Source organism: Anomaloglossus baeobatrachus, chromosome 5 (genome assembly GCF_048569485.1).
Source record: "Anomaloglossus baeobatrachus isolate aAnoBae1 chromosome 5, aAnoBae1.hap1, whole genome shotgun sequence".
In the NCBI taxonomy this organism is placed as follows: Eukaryota; Metazoa; Chordata; class Amphibia; order Anura; family Aromobatidae; genus Anomaloglossus; species Anomaloglossus baeobatrachus.
In genome coordinates, this window is record NC_134357.1 from 483,359,116 (window position 1) to 483,374,351 (window position 15,236).

General features: G+C 44.5%; 1 long non-coding RNA gene across 2 annotated transcripts in view; it reads right to left on the minus strand.

Annotated features, from left to right (window-relative positions):
• The window catches only part of LOC142310372 (uncharacterized), a 64,927-nt gene that overhangs the window by 23,149 nt on the left and 26,542 nt on the right, over positions 1–15,236 (minus strand). The window contains exon 3 of one of the 2 annotated variants that reach the window (XR_012754142.1): positions 4,785–4,843. The exons of the other annotated variant lie outside the window; for it this stretch is intronic. This is a non-coding gene — a long non-coding RNA (uncharacterized LOC142310372). The remainder of the gene's footprint in view (positions 1–4,784; positions 4,844–15,236) is intronic. 2 annotated transcript variants of the gene reach the window in all.

Genomic DNA, 15,236 nt, shown 5'->3' on the forward strand with positions numbered 1-15,236 from the left:
GTGTGATTATTCTGGAACTCCTCCTGCAGTCACAAGAACGAGGGTTTGGAGCGCATGTTCTGTCTAGCTGCAGTCATCCTTATGTTGTTAGACATGTGCACTGCTGCTCCATTTATTGAGATCATTATTAGTCCAGTAGACACTAAACGGAGCAACAGCACGTATGTCGAACCATGTTGCTTCAAAAAATCTCACGTATGCCAACGCTCAAAGACAATGATGTCTTTCCATAAGGCCAGTTTCACATGTCAGTGATTCTGGTACGTTTGTGCTTTTTTTTAAATGTACCAGAATCACTGACATACGCAGACCCATTATAATGAATGGGTCTGCTCACACGTCAGTGATTTTTCACTGCACGTGTCTCCGTGCGGCGTACCCGCGTGTGCGTGATTGCCGCACGGAGACATGTCCATTTTTTTCTGGCATCACTGATGTTCCACGGACCACGCAGTGGTGTGGTCCGTGAAACATGTGCCAGAAAAAAACGTGCTTTTAAAATAAAAAACATTTTTACTCACCCCGCTTCAGCGGCGCTCTCTGCAGCCCGTTCTGCCGGCTGCTTCTGAGCCGGCTCATTATTGTCGCGCATATTCATTATGCGCGACACAGCCGACCCGGAAGCAGCTGCTGCAGGGGTCACCGCCGGCCGGATGCTGCAACGCGGGAGCGATCAGCACCATGGAGAGCGGGAGCGCGCACAGGTGAGTTGATTTCTAAGTGCAATCACGGGCCACGGAGAACGGAGCCCGGATTGCACATAGACAACCCACGTGTGCCGTGAATCACGGCACACGCAGGGACTTGTGCGTGTTTTACACGCCAGTGAAAAACGTCAGTGTTTTTCACTGACGTGTGAAACGGGCCTTAGGTGGTATTATAAGGAGACTTTGCAGGAAATAAAGTGGGGTACAAAAAAGCAAATTCGCTCACTTTGAAGTTATTCTTTTTTATGATTTGCCAAAAAGCAAGCCATTACCTAACTTCCCAATTAAACAAGTTTTCCACTTTTATAAAACCCATATCCCCCAGTTGTAGTTTATTTAAAAAAAAAACCTGTCCTTTACTCACCCTACCCTGGTCTAGTACTGAATTTCCAACGTTGCTCCCGATGCAGCCAGTTAATCAGTGTTTTCAGCCATGTAGACAAAACAAATACAAGAAGCATTGGCAGAGACAAAACGCCGGACCCAGGGAGGGTGATCACAGCACTTTTTTTTCTTTAAACAAACTGCATCCTGGAGCAAGAGGTTTTCTAAAACCGAATAACCCCTTTAAGAAAAAAATGATGTTGTGAGAGTTGTACAAAAAAATCACCAGTCATTCATTGGGGCCCCAATGCAAATTCTGTAACGAGGCCTCCCACGGGTCATTTAAAAAACTGGTGTCTTCTCAGGTGGCCTCCCCAGGCACCAGCGCTTGGTTGTATCTGCTCCTTCCACAAGCCCTATACCCTCTGCCCCCTTTACCAGAGCTCACAAGATAATCTGAATTGAAGTTGTCACTCAATCTTCACCAACAAAGGAGCTTTGCTACGAAAAACTCAAACTTCCAGGAGCCCGTGTCTCGCATCTCATCATCTCAGGATGCTGGTAGAAAAATAAGTCAACTTCCAAGGACAAGGCTCAAATCCCTCGTAAATTTCATAAAGTTGATTAAGTTTCATGTCTTTTCCTCCCATTGAAATGGTCGCTCGCTGTTCAGATATTGCAGAGCAGGATATATACTAGTTATACTTCCTCAGTGTAACTTAAGAAGCCAAGCAGGGGTCCGAGGCTCGCGGCTTACACCATCGCACTGCTCTAATTAAGAAACCACCCCACTGAGCAGAGACTAATCTAAATAAAATATAAAAGGAAATCAGGTTCCAGCCTCTGTTTCCCCATGTTAAACCCATCCTGGATACTGTGTGCCCTTGCTGGGATACTGTATACCTTGCGGTTGCTCTTGGCACATAGAGTGGACCTCGCATTGCACAGTTTTACATATGCTATGTATATGATTCACGCGCAGACAGTGTTAGGCTGTGTGCATACTATTTATTTTATTCTCGTGTTGGCGCCCTGCATCTGAATGAGCTGAAAGAATCAGCAATGCGACACAATGAAAGTTAGAGAGCAGGGTTCCTCTCTGAATCCACGTACAATTGTCTTTATTTAAGGCCATACGATGCTTGATATTTTTCAGCTTATTTATCTGGTATCCTCACATTTATAGTTTTTGTTTAATGTCAACTATTTTAGACTTGGCTAAGATGTTGGCAAATTACTGTAGACTTTAGAAGCCAACTTCTCACTTTAAGAAGCAAATGAGGTTATTTTAGTGGTCAGAAAGTAAAAACAATCCATAAAGTTAGATATTAGATGAAATTTCCTAAATTTAGAGCATACTTGATCATTTTCAGGGATGTTTTTCCGATTATTCTGGATATTGATAAAGGAGAGTAAGGTAGATGATAGCATGACCCCTTTCAAAGCAAACCTCTTCTATGCCCCTTCCATGCTTTCTCCAAAGCTCCTCAATTTACCGTTGGATTAGGTTGATGGAGCATCCTGGCATTAGGCACAAGAACATTTCTTTAAGTCTTGCTTTCTGGGAGGAGTGATAGGTATAAATGAGCAGACCCATGAAAGTTCGGGTTCACTGGGTGCAGAGGGTCTTTGGATAAAGTTCAGTTCGGGACCTGGGCTTGACCTGGAGCCCGAAACTCATTGGAAGTAACTCATTGGGAAGCTCCACACCCACATTCAGACCGCCATAAACTAAGTATTTCCAGGGTTTTGGGTTTTTTTACACACAGCATCCGAAAATGTTTTTAACACCAATGAGATCCATTCAGAGACTGCAAGCGGCTCTCACTGGGCCAAGCACCGAGCGTACCCGAGCACCCTGATCTTCAATCGAGTGGGTAGCATACGTACAGCACCCAAATTTTGAACTGGCCCCTGAGTTTAATTAAAAGTCCATGTTCGGTACAAACCTCAAACTTCACTCATCTGTAGTCATAGGTGCCAATTTTTTCTTGAGTAGGAGGCTCCCAGATATTCCTGGAGAGTTGGCAAGTGTGATGTAGAGTAAGTCTTTTGATGAACCCTAGAAATTTATAGGTATCTACAAGATGTTTGTGTCACTAATAAAGCTCCAATGATAACTTGAGATAAGGTCAGACTGACTGACTCCAGAGACCCATACAATTCTGCAGTGGACCCAGGCTCTAACATATTAATAAGCCTTTAATACTGGATGGCCCCAATGGTCCAATAGTAGACAACATTATTTAGTAAGTAACAAGTGTCAATCAGAATTAGCACCCCCATTGTGGCCCAAAAATATTTGTATCAGAGTGCTTCCATATAAGCATGCCTACAACAGTGTGCGCCTATATAGTGTCCCCCAAAATAATTGTGCCAAATGGAATACTTGCTCATAGTGTCAAGCTAAGCACAGTGTTCCAACAACAGTGATGCCAAATGTTCCAAAAAATAACTGTGCCAATCCTAGTACTCTCATGGTTCCCACAAAATCATTAAAATGCCTAACTAAAAAGTTGAGGTTCCTCCAAAATCCCCAAAACACTAATAGTGTCCCTGTGTGCTTTTTAAAGTACCCTCAAAAGTAATGATTCCCGAAACAATAGTGTACCAAAATAATTTGTGTATGCTACAGGATGGCGTAGGTAAATATGTTGACGTCATTGGCTTGAGAGATAAAATGGTCTTTCGTCTCCAAGGTTGAATGGTGGAGCACTGAGCCAATGGTTTTCAAGGAAGGGTTAGGGTTAGAGTCCTCGGCTTTGTCACTTTTTATTTTTTTGGTTTGGCACCATTTGGGCATCATTATTTTGGTAGTATTAAGGGAGCACTAGACTTTACAATGTTATTTTGAAGAACCTTTGGCACCGTTGCTGTTGGGGCACTATCAAGGTGATAAATTGGTTGAGCACTTGGTCAGTGACCCACCCAAAACCTATCAATCATGATATATAGGTTGTCAAACCCTGCTCCAGAGCAAACCTCTCAGATTGAGGTGCCTGATGGGCCAATCCAACCCTAGACTTGTTTGACCATTAAACGCTCCTCAGCATTAGCATAGCAGGAATTTTTGGCTTTTGGAACAGTGGTTTGGGCATTTGCCCTCTGCGCTTTTATACATTATCAAAGCCTCAATACTCTGAACTCTCATCTAAAGCAAATAAATTGTTTTCAAGAATAACATTTCCTCCCATAAATTTTTCTTTTTCCAAATATTTATCTTAATTAACAAGCAATTAACTGGTTCCAAGATTTGTTTTGTTTGTTTTTGTTGTTTTTTTATTATTTTTTTTATGTGCCTTGTTGGTTTTCTACACCTCTCTTTTATCCGAAAGCTGGAACCTGTCGCTTTGCCGCCACTCACAGAGAAGGTGATTTATTATAGAGGGAGTATCTGTGTTCTGCAGTCAGTTTGTATTACTGATACCTCCGTGCTGAGCCCTATCTACTAAATGCCGTATTCATTTAATATTTAATTGCCTCTTACATTCCCCTGGAAAAAATAACAGGAAATGCGTTTACTGAAGAACGTCCTTACACCCAGTCTTCCAACCTCCTAGAATCTATGGCCGTTACCAGGAAAGGCAGACGCCATGTAGAGAGTCAAAATAAAGCCTGGTCCGTAGAGTAAAGCACAAACTCCCCAGAAAATTGCTCTTTGAAAAAGTTTCCATGACATTCTCGTCAATAGTTTTGACAGATAAAATGTTTCTTTCACCGGCCAGGAAAAACATACTTGCTTATCGTACTTACATATAGAAAACTTTTTTTTATAGCAGTTTTCCATGTCCGCTGGAGAAAGGTGCGTAAATCTGAAAATTAGTGACAAAAAAATATAAATATATATACTGTATTAATAAAAAAAAACCTATACTGTATTTACTTTTATATGTATATATATATATATATATATATATATATATATATATATATATATATAGTACAGACCAAAAGTTTGGACACACCTTCCTATTCAAAGACTTTTCTTTATTTTCATGACTCTGATAATTGTAGATTCACATTGAAGGCATCAAAACTATGAATTAACACATGTGGAATGAAATACTTAATAAAAAAGTGTGAAACAATTGGAAACATGTCTTATATTCTAGGTTCTTCAAAGTAGCCACCTTTTGCTTTGATTACTGCTTTGCACACTCTTGGCATTCTCTTGATGAGCTTCAAGAGGTAGTCACTGGAAATGGTTTTCCAACAGTATTGAAGGAGTTCCCAGAGATGCTTAGCACTTGTTGGCCCTTTTGCCTTCACTCTGCGGTCCAGCTCACCCCAAACCTTCTCGATTTTGTTCAGATCGGTCTGGTGACTGTGGAGACCAGGTCATCTGGCGTAGCACCCCATCACTCTCCTTCTTAGTCAAATAGCCCTTACACAGCCTGGAGGTGTGTTTGGGATCATTGTTCTGTTAAAAACTAAATGATGGTCCAACTAAATGCAAACAGGATGGAATAGCATGCCGCTGCAAGATGCTGTGGTAGCCATGCTGGTTCTGTATGTCTTCAATTTTGAATAAATCCCCAACAGTGTCACCAGCAAAGCCCGCCCACACCTTGTTACTGCTTTGCACACTCTTGGTATTCTCTTGATGAATTTCAAGAGGTAGTCACCGGAAATGGTTTTCACTTCACAGGTGTGTCCTGTCAGGTTTAATAAGTGGGATTTCTTGGCTTATAAATGGGGTTTGGGACCATCAGTTGTGTTGTGCAGAAATCTGGTGGATACACAGCTGATAGTCCTACTGAATAGACTGTGTGAATTTGTATTATGGCAAGAAAAAAGCCGCTAAGTAAAGAAAAACGAGTGGCCATCATTACTTTAAGAAATGAAGGTCAGTCAGTCCGAAAAATTGGGAAAACTTTGAAAGTGTCCCCAAGTGCAGTGGCAAAAACCATCAAATGCTACAAAGAAACTGGCTCACATGAGGACCTCCCCAGGAAAGGAAGACCAAGAGTCACCTCTGCTGCGGAGGATAAGTTTTTCCGAGTCACCAGCCTCAGAAATCGCAGGTTAACAGAAGCTCAGATTAAAGACCAGGTCAATGCCACACAGAGTTCTAGCAGCAGACACATCTCTAAAACAACTGTTAAGAGGGGACTTTGTGCAGCTGGCCTTCCTGTAAAATAGCTGCTAGGAAACCACTGCTAAGGACTGGCAACAAGCAAAAGAGACTTGTTTGGGCTAAAGAACACAAGGAATGGACATTAGACCAGTGGAAATCTGTGCTTTGGTCTGATGAGTCCAAATTTGAGATCTTTGGATCCAACCACCGTGTCTTTGTGCAACGCAGAAAAGGTGAACGGATGGATTCTACACTGTGAAGAATGAAGGAGGAGGTGTGATGGTGTGGCGGTGCTTTGCTGGTGACACTGTTGGGGATTTATTCAAAATTGAAGGCATACTGAACCAGCATGGCTACCACAGCATCTTGCAGCGGCATGCTATTCCATCCAGTTTGCATTTAGTTGGATCATCATTTATGTTTCCACAGGACAATGACCCCAAACACACCTCCAGGCTGTGTAAGGGCTATTTGACTAAGAATGATAGTGATGGGGTGCTACGCCAGATGACCTAGCCTCCACAGTCACCAGACCTGAACCCAATCGAGATGGTTTGGGGTGAGCTGGACCGCAGAGTGAAGGCAAAAGGGCCAACAAGTGCTAAATGTGACGACATGGACTCTCATGGGTTAAAGTTTCTTAAAATTCAGCCAGACAGGATGATAGATTGTTTATAGACGGGGGTTAAGTCCCTCATTTTTTCTACAAGACTCTTGTTGACTCATGTAATTGTGTTGGCCACTGAAAGCCAGACGTATTCCAGTAATCATTGTATTGTAGTTGTGTATTGCTAATGTGATTACCTTAGTAGCCATTGTCGAGTCTGTGACTTGCAAACTCCATGTAGATATCTTCAGTCTTTCTGTAGACATCATTTGGATGAACATTGTCCATGCAGCTTGAGATTCATCCAATGGGAGAGGCGATCTTGTCCAACCAATCGATGATGACGCAGTGTATCCAAGTGGAAGGCTGTGGCTATAAAAGGGATTTCTTTAAGCCACCAGGTTGTTGATGGATGCTGATGGATCCAGTCTAAGCTCTTTGGACCTGACTAGAGGATCAGGATATCTTATGGCTTCAATCTAGGGACTCCGGTTCCGGTTGGACACCATATCCACAGCCTAGGCATTTCGACTTTGGCTGCCAGGATTGTAACATCATACAGGACTACCTAAGGAGGACACTCAGGTTGGGACAGTTCAGTCACCTGGAACAGACTTTGCAGACCTCAGCCAGATTCCTAAATCTGGCGCTATTCCTTTCTCGGTGGGTGCCCGCCGAAAGCGGGGTGCTGCTGGATTGGAGTAAGCGGCCCTGGAACCTCTGAGGCAAGGACATTCTAAATCCCTGGTGAGCCAGCGGAAGGGTGAGACTCTGTTGCCTGTTACATTTGTGTGTTTTGCTGGTTATGTGTTATGTGCCGTTAATATTTTGGGGATCCAATAAAGTCTAATTATTGTGGTTCCCTCACCCTGTGTTGTCTGAGTAGTGTTACGCCCATGGTTAAGGAGGCCGGCGTTCAGTTGGGATGAGCCCTGAGCCACGCAGTCTTTCTAAAGGCGGCGGGTTTTAGTGGACGAGAGCACCCACTGAGCCCCGTGTCTCCACACTAAGCATCTCTGGGAACTCCATCAAGGTTGTTGGAAGACCATTTCCGGTGACTACCTCTTGAAGCTCATCAAGAGAATGCCAAGAGTGTGCAAAGCACCAATCAACGCAAGCAAAAGGTGGCTACTGTGAAGAACCTAGAATATAAGACATATTTTTAGTTGTTTCACACTTTTTTGTTAAGTATTTCATTCCACATGTGTCAATTCATAGTTTTGATGCCTTCAATGCGAATCTACAATTTTCAGTCATGAAAATAAAGAAAACTTTTAATGAGAAGATATAATAATAATAATAATAATTTTATTCATTTATATAGCGCTATTAATTCCACAGCGCTTTACATACATTGGCAACACTGTCCCCATTGGGGCTCACAATCTAGAGATGTGTCCAAACTTTTGGTCTGTACTATATATATATATATATATATATATATACATATATATATAAAATGTGTGTATATTTTCAAATACACTTATATATACAGTAATACCTCAGATTTTGTTATCGTCAGTTTCGGTTTTGTCGTTTTTTTTCTGCTGAATTTTTTTTTATTATATCTTTTATGAGACAACACTGAAGATCTGACAGTTTGATACAATGTACAGTAGTCAGTATACAGCTTGTATAACAGTGTAAAATTGGTGCCCAATAAATAACTCAACACACAGTCAATAATGTCAACAAAAGTGAGCACACCCCTAAGTTAAAATTTGCAAATTGTGCCCAAAGTGAAAATGTAAAAATATTTGAAAAAAAATTGAAATTTGAAAAAAAAAAAAAAAAAAAAATGGAAACAAAATATGCCAATACATGTGGATATTAATGTAAAAACAAAAATAAACAAAAAAAGTACATATATTTGGTTTCACTGTGCCCGGAACAATTTGATCTATAAAACGATCGCACTAGTTAACCCCTTCAGTGAACATCCTAAAAAAAACAGTAAGCTAAAATTATGTCTTTTCATCATAGAGCGGACAAAAAAGTGGCACAAAAAGGAAGAAAGGCATGCTTAATATAGGGAGGAGACAGCTGCACAGCAATCAGCAACCTAAGCATTTTGGTCCTGCTCACCATTCTGCAGGGATGAACTCCTGCAGAGCTAAAGACCAGTGAACCTGACCCAGCCGACACCCGGCTCTGGCTGAACACTCCACCAGCGTCAGATTGTCAGACTGTGCAGTGTGAAGAGAGTCTGACACCAACGTGCCATCAGGTGTGTGCAGAGCTGAACATCGCATAACAATATGATGCTGCTCTTAGATTACATAGCAAAAACTTTCTGCCAGATATACAGTGCCTTGTGAAAGTATTTGGCCCCTTTGAATTTTTCAACCTTTTCCCACATTTCTTCAAACATAAAGATAAAAAATGTTAATGTTATGGTGAAGAATCAACAACAAGTGGGACACAATTGTGAAGTTCATCGAAATTTATTGCTTATTTTAATCTTTTATAAAAAATAATAAACTGAAATGTGGGGCGTGCAATATTATTTATCCCCTTTCAGTTAATACTTTGTAGCGCCACCTTTTTTTGCGATTACAACTGCAGTCGCTTGGGGTATGTCTCTATCAGTTTTGCACATCGAGAGACTAAAATTCTTGCCCATTCTTCCTTTGCAAATAGCTGGAGCTGTGTGAGGTTGGATGGAGAGCGTTTGTGAGCAGCAGTTTTCAGCTCTTTCCACAGATTCTCGATTGGATTCAGGTCTGGACTTTGACTTGGCCATTCTAACACCTGGATACGTTTATTTGTGAACCATTCCATTGTAGATTTTGCTTTATGCTTGAGATCATTGTCTTGTTGGACGACAAATCTTCGTCCCAGTCTCACTTCTTTTGCAGACTCCAACAGGTTTTCTTCAAGAATAGTCCTGTATTTCGCTCCATCCATCTTCTTATCAATTGTAACTCTCTTCCCTGTTCCTGCTGAAGAAAAGCAGGCCCAAACCATGATGCTGCCACCACCATGTTTGACAGTGGGGATGGTGTGTTCAGGGTGATGAGCTGTGTTGCTTTTACGCCAAACATCTCATTTGGCATTCTGCCCAAAAAGTTTGATTTTGGTTTCATCTGACTAGAGCACCTTCTTCCACATGACATGTGTCTCCCAGGTGGCTTGTGGAAAACTTTAAACAACACTTTTTATTGATATCTTTGAGAAATGGCTTTCTTCTTGCCACTCTTCCATAAAGGCCAGATTTGTGCAGTGTACGACTGATTGTTTTCCTATGGACAGACTCTCCCACCTCAGCTGTAGCTATCTGCAGTTCATTCAGAGTGATCATGGGCCTCTTGGATGCATCTCTGATCAGCTTCTCCTTGTTTGAGATGAAATTTTTGAGGGATGACCAGGTTTTGGTAGATTTGCAGTGGTATGATACTCCTGCCATTTCAATATGATCGCTTGCACAGTGCTTCTTGGGATGTTTAAAGTTTTGGAAATCTTTTTGTAACCAAATCCGGCTTTAAACTTCTACACAACAGTATCCTGGACCTGCCTGTTGTGTTCCTTGGTCTTCATGATGCTATCTGCGCTTTAAACAGAACACTGAGGCTATCACAGAGCAGGTGCATTTATACGGAGACTTCATTATACACAGGTGGATTATATTTATCATCATCAGTCATTTAGGACAACTTTGGATCATTCAGAGATCCTCAATGAACTTCTGGAGTGAGTTTGCTGCACTGAAAGTAAAGGGGACGAGTAATATTGCACGCCCCAATTTTCAGTTTATTCTTTTTTACAAAAGTTTAAAATAAGCAATACATTTCGTTCAACTTCACAATTGTGTCCTACTTGTTGTTGATTCTTCACCATAACATTATCATTTTTATCTTTATGTTTGAAGCCTGAAATGTGGGAAAAGGTTGAAAAATTCAAGGGGGTGAATACTTTCGAAAGGCACTGTATATGTAGCACTCCAGTGGTTCTGGGAGCTACAGTAGCGTTGTTCTCATCACTGGGCGCAATGCCACGCTTGAAAGCTGTGGGGAAATCTCTGCCAGGTACACTAACATGCAACACCACTTGCTCCTCTGGACCAGTAGGGGGATCTCATAACCTGTGTTGAAGGGAGCCTCTCTGGACATACTGACCTGGAGAAGGGATTAGGGAGCAACAGGAAGTGAGACCTCAGGACAGTAATACAGAGCAACAATAACGGTCGCTGTTTGAGAGATGCTACTCACCTTTTCAGGACCAAGCGCCTAAAGCAGGATGCCGGCATCCAAGGCTACTGGGTACTAACGGTCCAGTAGTAGGGCAAAAGAGTTCACCTCTTCTGGCTCATCTGAAATCCAGAGGCGAAAGAGCCCACGGTCACTGCTACAGAGTGGGCCCCAGTACCAGCTCACGCTACCCGTCAGACGGTGGACACAAACACACATAGAAGAGGGACGCGATGCGGCTTCAGGCCACAGCGACCTACACCTGCGCATAGAAGGAGGCTTACAAGTACCAGGCAGAGAGAAATCCCCCTGCTGCTTCCAGACTGAGCGGACCGCTAACTCCTGAACCACACCAGATACCGGTAAAAGGTAAAAAGAAACTCCAACCTGTGTTGTCCAGTGCTTGTCACGGACCTCAGACCTACACCCCCAACATATTATTCCGTTCCACCATCATCATATCCCTGGGGCCTAGCTTCACCTGCGGGAAGCAAATCTATCCTAGCTGCAGTGACATCTGCCCCAGAGGACAGCGACAGCAGTGGTGACTGTTACCTGGCCGCATAACGCAGGTGGTGTCATGATCATCTAAATTCTTTCCTAACTACCACCCTCCACACTCCTTCCTATACGCCTCGGGGTAACGGAACCAGGCCAGGCCATCCCGTGACATTGCAGAGGATCTGCATCCCCGGCCCGGCAACGAGTAGGTTAAAACACCTGCCCCGTGGGGCGCTACATATATATATTTGTGCACACATACTGTAATCAGCCTCTCAAACACCCTTTTTAATATTTTGACCAGTTTCTGATGATCCACAATCGGCAAGTCAATGCCAGTTTGTTGACAAGCTGAACTTCCATTTTGTGTCTAATTGGAGACATTTCCTACACGGCATAGTGCTGGCAACTCGGCTCACTCAAGATTTGCCAGGGATACCTCCATAACAGGTGTGCTCACTCCACCTTTCTGTGTCATATAAAGGAGACTTTACACAGGCTCAGTGGCAGCAATGGGCAGCGCATGCTCAAAGCAAATTGAGTATGTTTGTGTGCCGCCCCCACGTCAGCAACCAGGCTGCTCGGATCTGGATCCACGGTTGCTCAAGGGGTCTCCGGACCTTGGGGTTGTGCGGCCACTCAAATAAAAGGGGTATTTACAGGGGATTGTGTATTTACAGTTTGTGACGCCACCCATGGTGTGTGGTAAGATGGAGAACCACCGCTGCAGCTGGGAGTACCCGGGGGCGATGGAGTGGGCAGCTAGGTGTTTAACCCCTCCACGGATAGGGGGCATGCCCCGGCACTCGGTGATGGTGTTGGGGAGTGCCATTGGGGGTGAAAGGGTCACTTGCGTACTCACTCAGTCCATAAAGCTGACACTGACAACTTGGTAAACCAAAATTCTAGACACCGCTGCCGCTGAGGGGAGCTAATTTGGCTACCGTCCCCAATGGTGTTGCCTGATGATCTGTGACCTTTTCCCTGGCACTTAGTTCACTTCTTGGTTGGCCCCGGTAGCATGAAACTAGTCGGGTTCCACTCCCCAGTATGGCTCACTTAGGGAGCTTGCTCTCAGGGTTCACGCTTGGGATTTTCTGGACCATTTTTGTGGAAAGTCATATCCCCCTCGTTGGGCTAGTACCCCGATTCTGGATCTTGAAGGCTCCGTTCTCGTCGGGTAAATTGTCATGTTGCCTGAAGCTACTCCCTGACCTAGGGTCCACGTACCCCGTCGTGCCCTGGTCCCAGCCCAGTGATGGTATAAGGCCGCTGGCTGTCCTCCTCTACAGTTCCGTGCCCTTTATCACGATCCCCTGCGACCCAGCTCCTACTAGGCCCAGCCCACCCTCTGCCACCTAGTTGCTTCCAAGGAGCCCAGCTCCTAACCTCCTCTCTCATTCACTTCCAACACTTCCCTCTCCCTTTCTCTGACTGACTCCTGACACTCCTGATCTCCCATTAACCAACACCCTCCCCCCCACGTGGGCGAACCTATTCCACTCAGGCCATCCACTGGTGTGTCTGGTGGGTGTGGTGCAGAGTGTTCCTAGGATTTTGATTAGCTGATGATGGCAACACCATAGTTGGGGACCCGTAAGCAAGGAGGAGGTGGATATTGTACAGAAGGGCAGATTGCACAATACCCTGTGACGACCTGATAGACCAGGGCATCACATTTGCACTGCTTATGATTAGCGTATGTCTGAACTGATCCACACCGCTTTGTACTTGACTTTACTAATGATGTGGCATGCAATACCTCAGTATGACTAAAATCAATGTAGGGCATCAGCAAAAATCTGTAAATTCTATAGGGCTTCTGACAACAAAAACAGACAGCCCAACTCTTTCGGCAGCGCATGTATATTGCAAAGTGGATATTTGTGTCATGATTCGTCTGTGCAGAGCATCTTGCCTTTGGAGTTGCTCTGCTGCGCTTTCCTGTGTTACTTAGCTAGTAGTTTGATTGAAAGCAATGGATTCTATGTTGGTGCTGATCTCTCAGGTGTCCCACCTTCCTGGTAATTGCTCGGGCTTCTTTACTGAGCATGCTCACCCAGAACGTTGCCAGTTGTATTCTCTGGTTCTGTTGTTGTGCTGTTCGCTTGTATCTCTGTTAGTGTTCTGATCTTGGTTCTCTGACCCTGGACTGTTTTTTGACACCTCTCTTCCCGCTTCCTGTTCCAGTCGTAACCTTCTGACTTCTGACCTCGGACTATTACCTGATCACGTCTCTGTTTTCTCCCTGAACTTATTACGTGCTCTCCTGGATTTCTGACCCTAGGATATTGACCTGACTACGCCTCTGTTTACTCTTTGTGCTCATATGTGTCCTCCTGTTAACAGTCCCGAGCTTTCCTGACTATTCTTCTGTCCATACGCCCCGTAAGTAGTGGCTGCATCACAGTTTGGTATCGGATCATCATGATGAATGATGTCAGGAGTTTTCTTTAACCTGATCAAGGGTTTGATCCGACACCTCAGCCCTGTACAGCTATCAACATTTCACTCCAGATTGTTCTGTCTAGGAACAGCACAAAACAATAGAAACAATTTTTGAAACTCCTATAGTAGTTAATGGGGAGTCCCACGCATACATAGCCATCTATCCAATCATAACTACCACAGAGTCGAGCCCCCATACTGAAACTAGGTGTGGATCTGAAATGCAAATGACTCACACCAGGACTATGGGGTACTTGGTTCCGGGCCGTATATTTACGGGGACAGTTCACTGGGTGGCCGTTGCCCGGTTCCGTGACCCTGGGGGTCACTTGAAAGGGGTTATTTACAGGGGAGAAAAAATAAAGGTTTTGTCGTGACGCCACTTGCGGGTTGCGTCTAGGTAGATGGGGCTGCCGCTGTACAGTCTCTCACCGCTGGGGCTGATGGTAATGGCAGCTTGGATGTTGGGCCCTCCGCAAGTAGGGCCGGGGTCCCAGGGGGTAGGTGATGGAGTTAGGCACGGAAAGAAGGTAGGCCACACGAGGGATTGCAGTGTAACTGGTTTTCTTTACTTACAGAGGTTTGATGGCTGGTACCCAGAGGAAGGCTGGTCTTCACCACTGGTCCCCTTAGTTCCAGTGCCGGTTTTGGTGACCTGGTGGCTTCTTTCCCCTTCACCTGCCTCTAGTTGGTGGGTCCCCGTGGCTTGGAGCGTCTGAGGGTTCCCTCCTGGTAGTCTCTCAGTCTTTAGTCCGGACGGTGGTCAGTTTGAACCCTGTAGGGTCGGTGTTCCGTTCCGGTCCCTGGTTTTCCCGTCACTGCTGGTGCCCTTGGTCAGTGAGATCCTGGATGGTCCCCTCACTGTGCAGATTTTATCAGGTCTGCCTGGAGCGTTTTCCTGACCTAGGGCTCTGCACCCCGTTGGTGCTATGGTTCTGAGAGTACTCCACCATACTCCTTCGGCAACCACACGCCTGCGCCTGACGAGTCACTTTTACACACTCCTGTCAGTACGGTTACGTCTGTCTCCTTTCACTTGCACTTACTGACTGTCTGACCCCTCCTACCTGGTTGTCGTCTAGTGGACTGGATCGGCTCCACCCCTGGGTGGCCATCCGTTGGGTCCAACTCTTGTCTGTCACCAGTCCTTGGAGAAGGGAAAAACAGGGATTATAATGTGTTTTGGTGTTACCGGCACTGGTCTTCCAGGTTCCTGGGGGTAGGCCCTGCATCTTTGACAGGATGCAGTACCTTGTAGCTCCTGATGGCTTCAGGGGCGCTACACAAATACCCCTTTAAACTGAAATCCTCACTAATCCACTACTGCCCCTAATGTTATTACACCCTTTATACGACGAATTAATGTCCCATTTCTGGAGGCTTTT